Here is a 14,368-nt window from a genome sequence, read left to right as displayed (position 1 = left end):
GAACAAGAATTAAAAACAAAATGTTTGAATGAGTGCAAGAAAGGAAGCCCAAATTTACGAACAATAGTGTTCAAAATTCTAAGTTGTGGATGTCCTAATCTAGAGCGCCATGTTGTCGTTGGAGAGTGTTCCCCAACATGAACATACTTGATCGAATAATAGGCCAAGAAGTATAGCCCATCTCTAGTTGTTCTGTGAAGGAGGATCCTGTTGGCAGTTTTGTCCTTCACAAGGCAATAAGACGTGTGAAGTTCAACATATACATCATTCTCAGATGTTAATTTATGAATAGAGAGGAGATTTTTTGTTATTTCAGGATCATGCAGAATATTTTTAACATGTAACATAGTGTCAAAAGTAGTTATTTTGGAATATCCAATTGCCAAAATGTTCAAACTTGTGCCATTACAGAATTGAAGATGATCATTGCAATGGTACACTTGGGGTTGATGAGAATTCAAATCAGCTGTGATGTGATGATTTTCTCCACCTTAAGGGTACCAGCCTTGATGATCAGTTGAGTAGGCCTGCGGACTGTTTGAAGTCCTATGTTGGGTGTAAAATGAGGAACTTTGAGAATTTCCTCTGGAAAACTTCATGAATTCTTGAAATTCTCTGGCTCTATGCCCAAATAAGGAACATAGTTGACATTGAGGTTGGGCGCATTTATTCCTTACCCTTCCTCGACAGTAGCCCCAGTTTTGAGAGTAGCCCTCTTGGTGTGGTCAATTCTAGATCAAATTTTGATTGGGTATAGATGCTTGTTTTTTACTGAGTTGGCTATCAGGGGAAAGTCACTATTGCTTTCACTTTGATGATGCATCAAATATGCATCATGAGATTTAAGATTAACAACAATTTTTTCAAAATTCATATTATCAATGTTGGCATTAATGCTGATTACAAACTGAGAGTATTATGTTCCTAATCCTCTTAGGAAAGTTAAAAGGATAGAGGTTTCACTTATAGCATGGCCTACTGCTTCCAATTCTTCAGTAAGAAATCTGAAGTATTTTACATACTCGTAAGCTAGCATTGAGCCTTTAGCCATGTTATGAAATGGTCGGCGCAACTCCATAATTCTTAATTTTGTTCTCTTGCTCTCTCTCTCTCTCTGTCTCTCTCTCTCACTTTCTCGTTCTCTCTCTTTCACACACACTCTCTCTCTCATTTCAAATTTGCATAAGACTTTTTCAAATGCAGAAATTACTTGAGTTGAGATGTCATTTCCAAAAGTGATTTACCCAATTTCTCCCTAGGAGATATGACAAAACAAGATTGATCAAATTTGACTCTATGGTCTGGTCCTAATAGAAGTTGTTGGCTCTCCTAATTATAAGTTTCTCCTTAGGATGTATGAAATAACAAGATTGATCAATTTGGATCTAAATCCAATGAACCATCATTGAAGGATGTTGCACATGACACGATCCATTTGACTCGGTAGTTTGGCGTTAATAGAAGTTTCTAAATCTCCTAGTAAGAAAGTGCCAAGTCAGGGATTTTTTTTAAGTGTAGTGAGTGGGGTCTGATGAAGGAAAGTCACACAATAAGATTGAATCCCCGATCCATAGTTCGTGTTAGATATCTCAGTCTAAATCTCTATTTTTTTTAGTCTCAATTATAACAAAGAACTCAAACTCACCTAAAGTTTGTCCTGGTCATGGGCCAGTCAGATTAACTTTTAAAGATCAAAGTTAAAGAAAAAATCCATAAAGTTGAGATGGATTCCCTATACAAGAATGATGTCTTGTAAAGTAATATTTTAAGACCTTTTTCAAAGACAAAGTTCCACTCATAATGGGTTTCACTAGTCATTGCCTACCTTAGAAGCTTATTCCCAGTTTGCCTTGGCTCCTCTTGCTCTTTGCGCCTTATTCAATAAGGCATCCTTCTGATTCCGTCGCACTATTTCCAAATAAAAGAAGAAATAAAGACACATCATAATTATAAACACAAAATGGAAAAATACATTTAAATAAATAAATAATGGTACTACAAATAATGACTATATAATTTAGCTTTTTGTCTTCCTTCGAGTCAGTTTCTTCCAATTTAGCATCATCCTCTTTGCATTTCTCATGAGTCTTAAAAGTCCAACATTACAAAGGTTTATATATACACACATGACTTTATATTTTCCTCTTTAAATGGTGACAAGTGATAATCTCAATTTTAGGGTTAAAATTTGTTGTTGGTGATTGAGATTATTCAATAAAATATATTTGACCGTACTTGAAAATACTTAGCTAGTGATGAGTACGGATCGTCTCCGCAGGGAACGATGATTAAGGAATTACTTTCTTAAACTAGTGATGATCAATGAGCGATCGACAAAAACATAATTCAAGGATATGAGCGAGTGATATCGATTAAGAAGTACTTAATTTATATGTTAATTTAACTTAAATAAAAGAGTAAGTGATTGTGACGGACACGATAATGAACGATGGTATGAATGATGATAGTGGTTGGATATGGAATGGTACGATGGCAAGGATGGAGAGATGAGAGAGTGGGGACATAAGTAAGTGAAGTGATAAATGAAACATTGATAAAAAAAACTATAACTAAGATAACGATGATGTTGGGAGAGAAACAACGTAAGGCGAAGACACTTACCTTAGATCCTTATGTTCAGGCAGGATCACGACGACTTGCGAGTGCCGGTAAGCTCCCCCTCTTCTTTTTTGTCTCTTCCCACACACCCAAGACACCAAGAACAATCTTGATGGATCTCAAAACTCACTCTCTTTCAATCAGCCCACAAAAGTAGGAAGCAAGTTCAAGATGATTTTTACAATGATCTAGGCCTCTATTTATAGATCAGAGGGTATGGATAGAAAGAGGAGGGGAAGATCAAAAGATATGGCCGTTGGAAGTTGAAGCAATCCTAGCCTTTAATTTCTTCTCTCCCCTCATCAATGTCATCGGTTTCGTGCCTGTTAAGAAGTCAAAGCACTTGGTATTCTGCGGCTTTTTGTATTCTGTGGCTTTTCGTATTCCATGGCTTTCGTATTCCGTGGCTTTTTGCATTCCGTGGCTTTTCGCGTTCCGTGCTACATGCACATGACAAAAGGACAAAAAACAAAGAAAAAATCTCTTTCTCGACACTGACGTGGCGGCGCATTGGCACGCCACATCATCCTATGCCATAAAAAAACCAAAATACTTAAAATTTCATATTAAATAAAATAAAAGCCCAAAAAATATGTATAAATATATATATTGACTCATAAAAATCATATTTTTCGAAATTTAATATCACACAATTCCAGAAAAATCATGTTCAGTCTCAAAAGTTATATTATTTTAGAATATATTGTTATAAAAATCCTAAAAAATACAGAAAATTCAGAAATTTGTTCTAAAAATAGATTTAATCATTTTAAGCTTGATAACATGCAAATATGAGTAATTTAATGCATAAAAACATGTTAATATGATAATATAAGGCACTAGAAATGCATGTTATCAAAAAGCACTCGTCGCGTAGAAAAATGAAACTTTGATAAAGCACTCAAGGCACAGATAGAGAGGAACTAATTCACAAGCAATGAAAACTATAGATATTTTTAAGGCCCGGCTTTGCACAACCATTTGAGTGGGTCATCTTGGTTGTGATACATACACTATTTTGGTGCAAATCATTCATTGAAGATGGAAGGATAAAGAGAAATGGAGGGACTCTTTTTCTACCAGAAGTCACATTCATATTGGCTGAATATAAGGATCTACAGTGAGTTCCTTGCACTTACATTAGCGCCTTCTTCTCAACATCTATCCATATGCATTCGTCTGCGTACATTGATATTTATTTATCAAGTGATCATCATCCACCGTGTCCATTATATATATGCATCCCTATTTATCACCCTTCTCATACATTCATATTTATGCAATGTACCCTTAATATCCCTACTATATTTATATCCCTACTTTCTCAAATATATATATTATTCATACCCTCCTCATCTCACCATATTGCTTTTATTACAAAATATTTCTACTCATCCCCTGATTACCATTTAAAAATGCATTATTTCTCTGATATATGTTCCCTGTGGATATCACTCTTATTCATCATCGTATAATCTCTTTTTTGAGAGTATAGGTCTTACATAAATTTTATTTTGAACCCAACTATTAGTGATCAGGGAATTAATCAAATTGATGGACCAATCGACTAGATGGAGAATTGTTTGATTTGGTAGTGGGATGGGTTGAGTGAGTCACATGTGTTCAGTGAATATCCATGCGGTCCTTGGCACATCAAATCTCCTCCTTTGCATTGACAAACTCTGCTCGACCTCCTTCGTTATCATTACATCATCCCGATTTCTTCGGGAATGGAGAGGATCCATGTGAAGAAGGGAAAAGAATAGTAAGGCCTTGAACAATTCTGGTCTACGTGAATATCATTAAGAGCCTTCCGCCATTTATACTAAGTGAATATTTTTATAAAAACCCCCAAACTTAAGTATATCTTCCAACATCCAAAGACCATTTGTTGACCCTATAGGCCCATGTCTCAATCTGGTTAACGACTCTAACGGCCCAATAACCTTCATTGGCATTTTGAGTTAATTAATTATATCATCATATAGATTAATTAAACTTGAATCAGTTTAAGCTAATCAATAGGTTGAGTCTCTAACACGTGGGGTGCTAAGCTACACCTCGTGCTCCAGAAGATACAAAGGAGTGTGTATCGACTCACTCATTGAATATGTTCTCCATTAGTTACTTTATATGTTTAGTCACTTATCCACTTGACGCTCCTTGGATGACTTAGTATATAGTCAATTGTCAAATTGTAATCGATCATATGAGTTAGTACTGATGCTTTTGGAAATCATCAGAGAGCTCTTCTCTAATATTTCACTGCTTTGGCCAAGGACTTCATCGAATTGTCTTCATTGATCTGTCACCTATTATAACAAGGGTAGACAATCCCATCTTGACCACTCAATCATCTCGTGAACTTCTTGGTGCACCCGAACTAAGAACATTTAGAATCCCATGATTAAAGACTCATAGGTCATAGTCAAAATAAAATTGTCTGTCCATATGATGCCTTTGGTGTCTCAAGTCTAAGGACCACTTACACAACCATGCGTGAATCAAACTGAATGATAGTTTTGTATAATACCATTCTGGGATTTTTACGGATCAATTCAATGAAAACGTTCCACAAAAGAGATCCCACTATCAATCCTTATTGTCTCCCCACTAATTGCTATGGGACCGGCCATACTCATCATGTGAGTGAGGCTAGATAGTGTTATTCTATCTGAATACTTCAATGTCCTTCTTGAGAATCCTTGAACTATAATATTTGGAGTACATACTTAAAGACTAGTTATCTCTGTATTATGATCTCATCATAATTCATTAAGTCTGATCATGTAATCATTGACTTCATTATAAGCATCACATTGACACCATAATGAATATGTTCTATTAATGAACATGGAGCAAGATATGGAATGTGTGATTGGCTTGCAGAACACATTTATTTCCATCATTTTCATGATCATTTAATAAATGAATAAAATATGGCAGATCTCCAATGGATGAAAAAAATTCAAACTAGGTCTTAGCAAACTAGAGAGTGATACATTATAAATGATAGAGGGAGAGAAGGATATATGGGTAGATCAATAGAGGGAGTGGTACATGGTGAGAGGGAGAGATGGGTAGTTATAGAAAGGTATATAGATAAAGAGTGGAACAGAGGTTTATAAAGTGATATGAATAGGAGAAGGATATAGGTTATAGAGAGAGGTGGATGAGAGAGAAAGTTAACTTGATATGTAAATGGAGAGAAGATAGAGATAGGTTAATATCAAGAGGGCGAAGAGAAATTAAAATAGGTTGATAGAGAGAGGGAAAGAAGATAGGTATACATTGATAGAGAGAGGGAAAGGAGAGAGATATAGGTAGATAGAGAGAGAGAAGAGGAGAGAGATATAATCATAGAGAGGAAGGAAGAGGATTAAGGTTCATAGAGAGAGGTTCATAGGATGACAGAGAGAGGGAGATGGAGATGTTCATATTTTTTAATTCCCGAGATAATTTCTAACTAAATTTATAAAGGGGTGTTATTGTTTCTCTTATGACCTAAGAGGTGGGTGTGAAATAGGTTGTTTAAATTTTATTTCATCTAATATCATTCAGTGCGTAAAATATGGCCCATCTATATATCGAATGAGATAGAGGATATGATAGACTAACTTTTTATATATCTTAGTGTAGTCCTTATTGATGTTCAAGGGTATCTAGTGCAAACTGATGATAAACCCTAGCCAAGTTTGTGAGAATGCCCCCCAAGGATATGGTAGATTCACTTTGGAGAATTGATAAGGATACCAAGAAAATAAAATGTTGGTGAAGCTCTGTTGTCCTTGAGCCCCAAACTCTTCCACAGAGTGATCATTCTTGACCTCTTCAACTCGGCTCCCAAATCCTACTCTTTTTAGCCCTCAAAGCCTTAAACCCCCAAAGTCTACTGTTGCACAACTAAAATTTGTACATTTAGCTATTCCAAAAATTCAAAGATCTGCATATAATTATGACCGAAAGATTCTCAAGTATATTGAATAATAAATAATCACCGAAGGGGTTTCATTGACAAATAATAAAATTATTGAATCAATTATTATAATATGGTTTCATAGACCTTGTTTTTAAATATCTCCTAATTATGTTCTTATCTTATTTTTATCTATATCTACTCTTGGATGTGTCTCTAAAAGTATTATTTTTATGTATTAATATTTGGATAAATGTTCATGTAATAGTTTGATTCACTATTTGATAAAAGTTTACGTGTCCTTTTTTTTTAAGCACAAACCGATATTTACGATATGATTTTTATCTTAGGAGTTTGATGGAATAGATAATATTTATAAATCATTGTTCTCAGTTAAAATCATAATTTAACAACTTTCTCAGTTAACTTCATACTCTAAAACATCATTACTATGTTCCTTATTAATACCTTGTAAGAACAGATCAGTAAAAAAACATAAGATAGTGAATAAAAAGTACCTAGTTTGATGTTTGTGATGGTGTCTCTCGGTTTTCCTCCTGGACCCTCAAAGATCCAAGAAAGCCTTCCACATGAAGGTACTTCTGGTAGCCATCTAAGAGGACCTGACCTCAAAAAGTCTTCACCATTTTGATAATGGTTGTATATCCATCTCACTTTAGATATTGTGATAGAGTAGATTGACAGATCTGTGATGCATTGATAAGAATCAGATCCAATTTTTCTCATTTTCATACATTTTATTTCAACACATCTGTGGTAGAAAATGCTCCAAAGTTTTGACATTTTTTGTACCCCCTATTTCAACAGATCCATAAGAGGAAGATTTCAAAGGTTTGTCATTTTCACATTTCACTTTTTGATAGATTGATAAGAATTATATTGTTGTTTTGCCAATTCAATTATTTTATTATTGGAGAAGAGCTATATCTTGATTATTCAAGAATTATATCTTGATAATTTGAGAAAAACTACTTCTTGGTGAACATATTCTAATAAGTTTAAATGATCAAGATTTTTAAACAAGTTTTTTTTCCATCTCTTTTTCTTATCCATCTTAACCAGTCATTGTTTTTCTTGAATGAGGCTAATTGTAAGTTTTAAGTTTTACCCTCAGTCCATATAGTTAAATTAAGGTAATACATATTTATCTCACTATCCTAATCATTTATTAGTATTAAATATTCTATATTGGTATCTTTCATAGATTCATATTATAAGAAATACATTTCAACAATCCTGAGTAATATTTTTACACATATCTTGATATAATTAAATATTTTATCTGTGATATCTTCTTAATTGGTAATTTTAATATTAGATGCTTGATGTATTGTTGTTTGGCCATCTTATCTGGATTATCTATATTACATCGAATAATTGTCTGAAAATTAATTAAGACCCTAAGTCAAATTTAGCCTACATTCAAGGTCAGCCTAGCCTAAATTTAGCCTACCTACTTAAATACACCCTCTATTTTCTTCGTTGACCCTTTGTGAGCTGGATGATCAGTGTGTATCTGGGAGTCTAGGGAGTACAAGAGACTATAATTGAGTTGAGAAGCACACAACGTGGAGGCAAGACAAGTCTGCACTGTCCCGAGATCTCAGTGAGGTGTTCGGCTCTAGGAATTTGGGACCTTTGACAAAAAATGAGGTCAAGACCGCAATAGGTAGTGATATAGGAAATAGTGAACGGTGGGGATTACTGCAGAGGCATTATCTGAGTATTGTATCAAGGTAACCTTTCAACCCTGGTTGGGGTTGTACATATCTTATAGGGGTCACAGATGACATACTTGGGAATAGGTGCACAGGACATTTAGGCCCCCAAAACAGAATAAAAACACGCGTACTGGGAGATTGTGCAGTGAGTCATAAACCCACAAATTTATAAAAATAATTTATAAAACATAAATAATAAAATAATAATAATAATTGACCCCCTATCTTAGTAACATTCCCCCAACATGGGACTTGTACTACGTTGATGTAAATTTAGGCTTTCTCAGGATAAATTCACCTCTAGTAAATGTATAGAAATCAAGACTTCTCATTTGAAATCTCTCTCGAGTGCTTCTAGATGTTTCCTCATCTTCACTACTTGAAAATACTAGACAAAAAACTAAGAATAAACTATCCACATAATCAGTGAATATCAAGAACAAGCAGGAGTTGATTTTGCGATGATAAATAATGCAAATACAATCAATATTCATAAGAATGAATTTACTCATTCAGTTGTTATTGTGATGTGATGCCAAACATATAATTTTATTTCTCTTATTGGATTGGATTTTTATTTGTTATTGGTAAAACAAAAAATATCATTTTAATAAAGTAACCGGTGGCATCAAATTGATTTTTTTGTTGAGAAAATGTTTTATAAGAGTTTGGATTATATTGGATAGCAATATCATTAGTGATGTAATAGAACCAACGGATTTGATGAAAATTTACCCAATTAGTTATGCTCAATGTTAATGAATCAAAGATCATATGGTTCATATTTATATTGAATGAATAGTATAAAAACCCGCAGAAGGTCATTAAATTCATGAAAAGGATAAGACAACAAGTACTCCAGATCGATCGTCAATATTCTTCAAGACAAACACAAAAAAACAAAAGGCTAGATTCAGTTAAGGCACTCTAGTTTATTGGCAAAAAGGTAATCGACATATAGAAACTCTTAAAGTAAAGAAATAAAATAAATAAATATATATATTAGAAGAAAAAAATTCCAGAAGGAAATGTTGCACACTCACTATGGAAAAGATGAGACAAACAGAAAAGAAGAAAAATGGGACAAGTTGGTCGTGGCCTGATGGTGCAGGCAATTGTGGTCTTGAGGGGTGATCATGTGTCTCGGCAAGTGGGGGAATGGGGGAGCAGGAGCCGGTTGTGAAAACCCCCCACTCTGTTTGGGTTTCCATAGTAGCAATTGTGCAAATAACATCTACATGAGTGGTTCGGCTGCCGTGCAAGGGCTCAAGGTACTCCCGGCTCACTCTCCCGTAGCTTGGCATCATCTAGGCATGCTCTCGGCACCAAAATTACGTGTGCTCTTGAACATAGTGGCAACCAACATTGCATTTCACTCGTGGCAGGTTTGCGCATGTGCCTGGTTTGTGCCACTAATGGTGGACGCGCCTGGCATGCACGCTCTCCGTGTACGCCTTATGCACAACACTTGGGCAACTAGTTCAAGGAAGCAACTAATGCAGATTCAATGCTAGTCTTTGTGCAAAGCATTGGCTAATTAGGGATGGTGCCAACACAGGGTAGGGAGACCTCATGCTTAGTAACACACCCTCCAAATGCTGCGCATAGTTTGTCAAATACAAAGGAGGCATTTGAGTGCATCCTTTGCCTAAGTCCCATAACGTGTGATGAACCAGACATGGTTGATCGTGGCTGTGACTGCTATGGGAGTGGAGCAACAAAATTGACATTCCAGACTTAGGTCTAGGGGGATGACCATGTGGGTTAGGCACGGCCCCTTCCCACCATCATTATTTTAATGGCCAAGTACCACGTTACCTAGGTCATTTTGGGGCACAGTTAGATGCACTTGACTTTGTAAATTCTCGTGACAGTATATTATACCATGTTCTCTCTCAAGGTAATAACCCCTCTACTTCTCCCACAACTATAAAGTACTCAAAGACTTCCTTTTTCAATTATGAAGGCTGCATGACTTGATGGACAAGATCAAGGCCGGGGTGCTGCCAAATTGCGAATTCAACCCCCTCAAGTTTACTCAGCTGACACATGTAGTATGCGTCTTTGTAGGAATCAGGAAGTGGGAGCATGCTCTTTTTAATATTTCATTTATTTTACTGTAATCCATAAAATTTAATAAATATATCTTTCAGTTCGCACCCCTAGATTAACAACTGACTAAAGGTTTTGATTCAGTTAAGTTTGACTAGACTGGACTAAAATTGGGAGTTCTATTAGTGTGCGATATCATAATAGATATCATTTTTGCACAATGTTGATTCATTATGAATCAACATAGTCCCCATCATTTTTACACAAAAAATAATGGTGCGGATGATGAAGTCATCTTCATTATCATCATTTTCAATAAAATTGTGAATGGATAACGATGACACTTTGTCATTGTCATGTGTTAATTGAGAAAGAAAATTTTTAGAAAATGATGAGAGGAAAAAGATGAGTCATCATAATCCCCATCATTGGTTGGTGGCCAGATGGTAGAATTTCACCCTCATCCCTATAGTGGCATGCAGTGATAATGCCAACGCTCATTGGCTATAGGATGAGGATGATAAATATTTTGTCATTGTCCTCCTGTTCTTCTATTTAAGTCTATCTTATATCTCTATTGTTGTTTTCCTCCCTCTCCCTCCCAATAGCTCTTTGTGTATCTCCCTCTCCTTTACAATACCTATTTCTCTCTTCTATCATTCTCTCTATTTATTTCTTCCCTCACACTATGTATCTCTCTTCCTATCATAATTTTTCTCCCTTTCTCTCACTCTCTTTCCCTCTCCCTCTCCCATATTTCTCTCTCTTATTTTCTCTAGCTCTCTCATATCTCTATTTATTTCTCCATATATCCCACATACATACCTTATGTGTTATAAATTGAGGAGGATTGAATCAATATCTGAAGGATGAAAATCATAAGAGAACATAAACCATACATTAATACATTGATAATGCTTGATCATGCTGGGTTATATGGCCTTGACTTAGGGAAATTTTAATTGATGCAGCTGCAAAATATTTTGGACGAAACTGAAATGACATTCAAAACATTGTGATCAAATCACCTGTGTACAGATCAGATCCATGATTTCCTAGTTCCTCACTGACCAATAAAGTTTATTCACCTTGCAAATTAGTTAAGTATAACATCATATAGATTGATTAATTATGGATTAATATAACTGATAGTATACATATTAATAGGAAAACTTCAAATATATTACTATAATTTATGCACTAAAATGATTTTAATTTTATGGTATCATAATTAAAATTGCTTGCAAGAGAATTTGATGTGATTTTATAATTTTTTAGTTTTATAATACATTTTCATATTTTTATGACATCAACCTCAAAAATAATTTTTTTAGTCAGAAAATATTTATTTTAAAATATACAAGGCAAAATATTATTTTTCATATTTTCCTGTATTTTTACTATTCTCTAACGACTAAATCACTGAGAAAATAATTTTTAAAAATAAAAATCCATTACTCTATTTATTTCTATTTTAAAATATGATTTTATTTCGTTAAATGTGAGTTCATGTGTCCGGACACCACGTGTCAGTCATGATCAGACACTTATCAATCTCAATGACTAGATCATCAATCACTGTGTGCCATGCCATTTTGTTCTCTCAATTTGTGAGAGAAAAATGACTTATTATGAACTAATCATGTGTAAGCTTGAATCTTGAAGAGATGTGGTAAATAAAAGTCAATTGTGGCAGATGTAATGTAATATAAAAAGTGCAAAGGGTTACATGGATGAATGACAAAAGGGACAACTTATTGCATGGTAAATGCATGCAAAAATGACACGATATCACATTACAAAAAATAAAGGGAAAACACATGGCACTGAATATTTGATGTATACAAGGACACATAGCACATTTTTACTAGAAGGGTGAGGAATATTTGATCTGTTAGCTAGCAGTCCTGATTTATTTATCGTATGCACATAAAACACATGGACGATGGGATGTGCATGGATTATACTGAGAACATTGAATTTTTTTGTACTAATCATTGGAAGAATATTGGCAAATGACATGCACGAAATGCCAAGTGAGCTGGAGATGGCTGTAGGAGAGAGAAAGATGAGGTATGTGATGACCAGAAATTACTGGTCTTTAAGTCTTCATTTATCAAGATCCAATTTTTGGATCAACCTGAAAATTTCATGGTAGTTTAATGTTTTAACTCTTTTTACATCCATACAGCTAGCTCATTAAAATGAAGCTGGGAAAGAGGGAAAAACTTGACCAAACCTTAGGTTCCCAAGAAGGAGACAACAAGTTTTCTTGAAGTTGATTTTTGTTCCCAAGTTGAAAGAGGGAAAAACTTCTTTTTTAATTGGACATTTTTTTTTACTCTCCCTGAAAATATGCCCTCTCAAATTGAGGATCAAGTCTTGGAGGGCTGAGCACCTCTATCCTTCCGACTCATACTCTATGACTTGATCCTTTAAGGGACATCAAGCCCTTAACCAGTTATCCCTCTCATCACCACTAAGTAACATGGATCTTCAGGAGAAGATTTAGATAAATTAGATTTGTGTTTCTCATTTCTCTTCACCTCTCTCACAGCTCACACTCTTCTCTGGCAATCCAAAATCCAGATTTCAGATTTTATGTCTCCTCCCCGTGGGTCAACCCATTTATCATAATACATTGTTATATGCTGAAAATGGATTTGTAAATTTCATTGCATAAGCTTAAACCCCTGATGACACGATTAAGGAACATTTAATTGCACTATTTTTAAACTTATTAATAACTCAATCAATCGTTCAAGTTTCCAGCCTGAGGGATGCCAAATTGCACTTTTGCTCTTGAAGATACAAAGAAGTAAATTCATTCACTAATATAACCTATCTTTCATCGATTAATGTTTATAAATAGTCCCTCATTTCAAACTCCTAGGATGACATAAGTATCATCAAACCATACTCCACTCCCTTGGCCAAAGACTTCATCAGAACATCTTCCTTGACATGTCCACTCTTATACCAAGGGCAAACGATCGCTCCTTGACCACTCTATCATCTTCGTGAACTTTTTTTATCCCCAAACTAGGAAATTGGAGAAAATAGTCAAAGTACAAACTTTATATCCATAAGACATATTAGATGTCTCAAGTCAATGGAACACTTACACAACTGTGACATGAATCTACATGATCGATAGTTTGGTATAACATCATTGAAGGATTCATACATATATCTTTAGTGTCTCCACACTAACAGTTACGAGATTGGACATATTTCTCATATGAGTAAGACTAGCTTGTGATATACTTTTGATGTCATTCTCAAGTATCCTTCGAATAAGAATGCCATATTATGATCCCTTCATAATTCATTTTATACGTGCATGCATTTATGGACTTTAATTAAGCATTGAATGTGCATTATAAATAATAAATTATCAAATAATTTGGAACAAGAAGTAGAACGTAAAATTTTCTTGTAGGTCACATATATTTCTAACACTAAGTTTATTGACAAAGAGACGAATAGAAGCATGATATATGTTGATATGGATAGAGAGGGTGAGGGGAGAGAGGGAGAGGAGATATATATATATATATATAGATGTAGTATTCATATTGAGAGAGAGGGAGAGAGAGGGTCATACAGAAAGAAAGTTTCATATGTTGATAGAGAGAAAGGTCGATATTTATATATGTCCATAGAGGAGATGAGAGAGATAGGCAGATAGAGAGAGGAGAGGAGAGAAATATGTTGAAACTTCTCCGAGAGATGTTCTTCAACAGAAGTGAGGAAAAGTAGAAGTATAGAAGTATAGAAGTATAGAAAGGTAGAAGTATAGAAACACCAGGAGCTATGATTACTTACAGCAGTTTTCTAATAAAAAAACTTAAGTTGTATACATGGGTTTTGGTCATATTTATATCATGGTGTTTCACCATATTGAGAGAAGCTCTAGCTGATCTAATTTAGCCCTCGGGCAAGTTATAATGGCTAGATTGGATCAGAGCGTAGCCGTTGATTTGCTTATCTGATTTGGGGTATGTGGCCAGTTATTATTGTCTAACGGTTATGTTTG

This window comes from Wolffia australiana, chromosome 4, assembly GCF_029677425.1.
Source record: "Wolffia australiana isolate 7733 chromosome 4, ASM2967742v1".
In the NCBI taxonomy this organism is placed as follows: domain Eukaryota; kingdom Viridiplantae; phylum Streptophyta; class Magnoliopsida; order Alismatales; family Araceae; genus Wolffia; species Wolffia australiana.
This window is presented reverse-complemented; position numbering follows the sequence as displayed.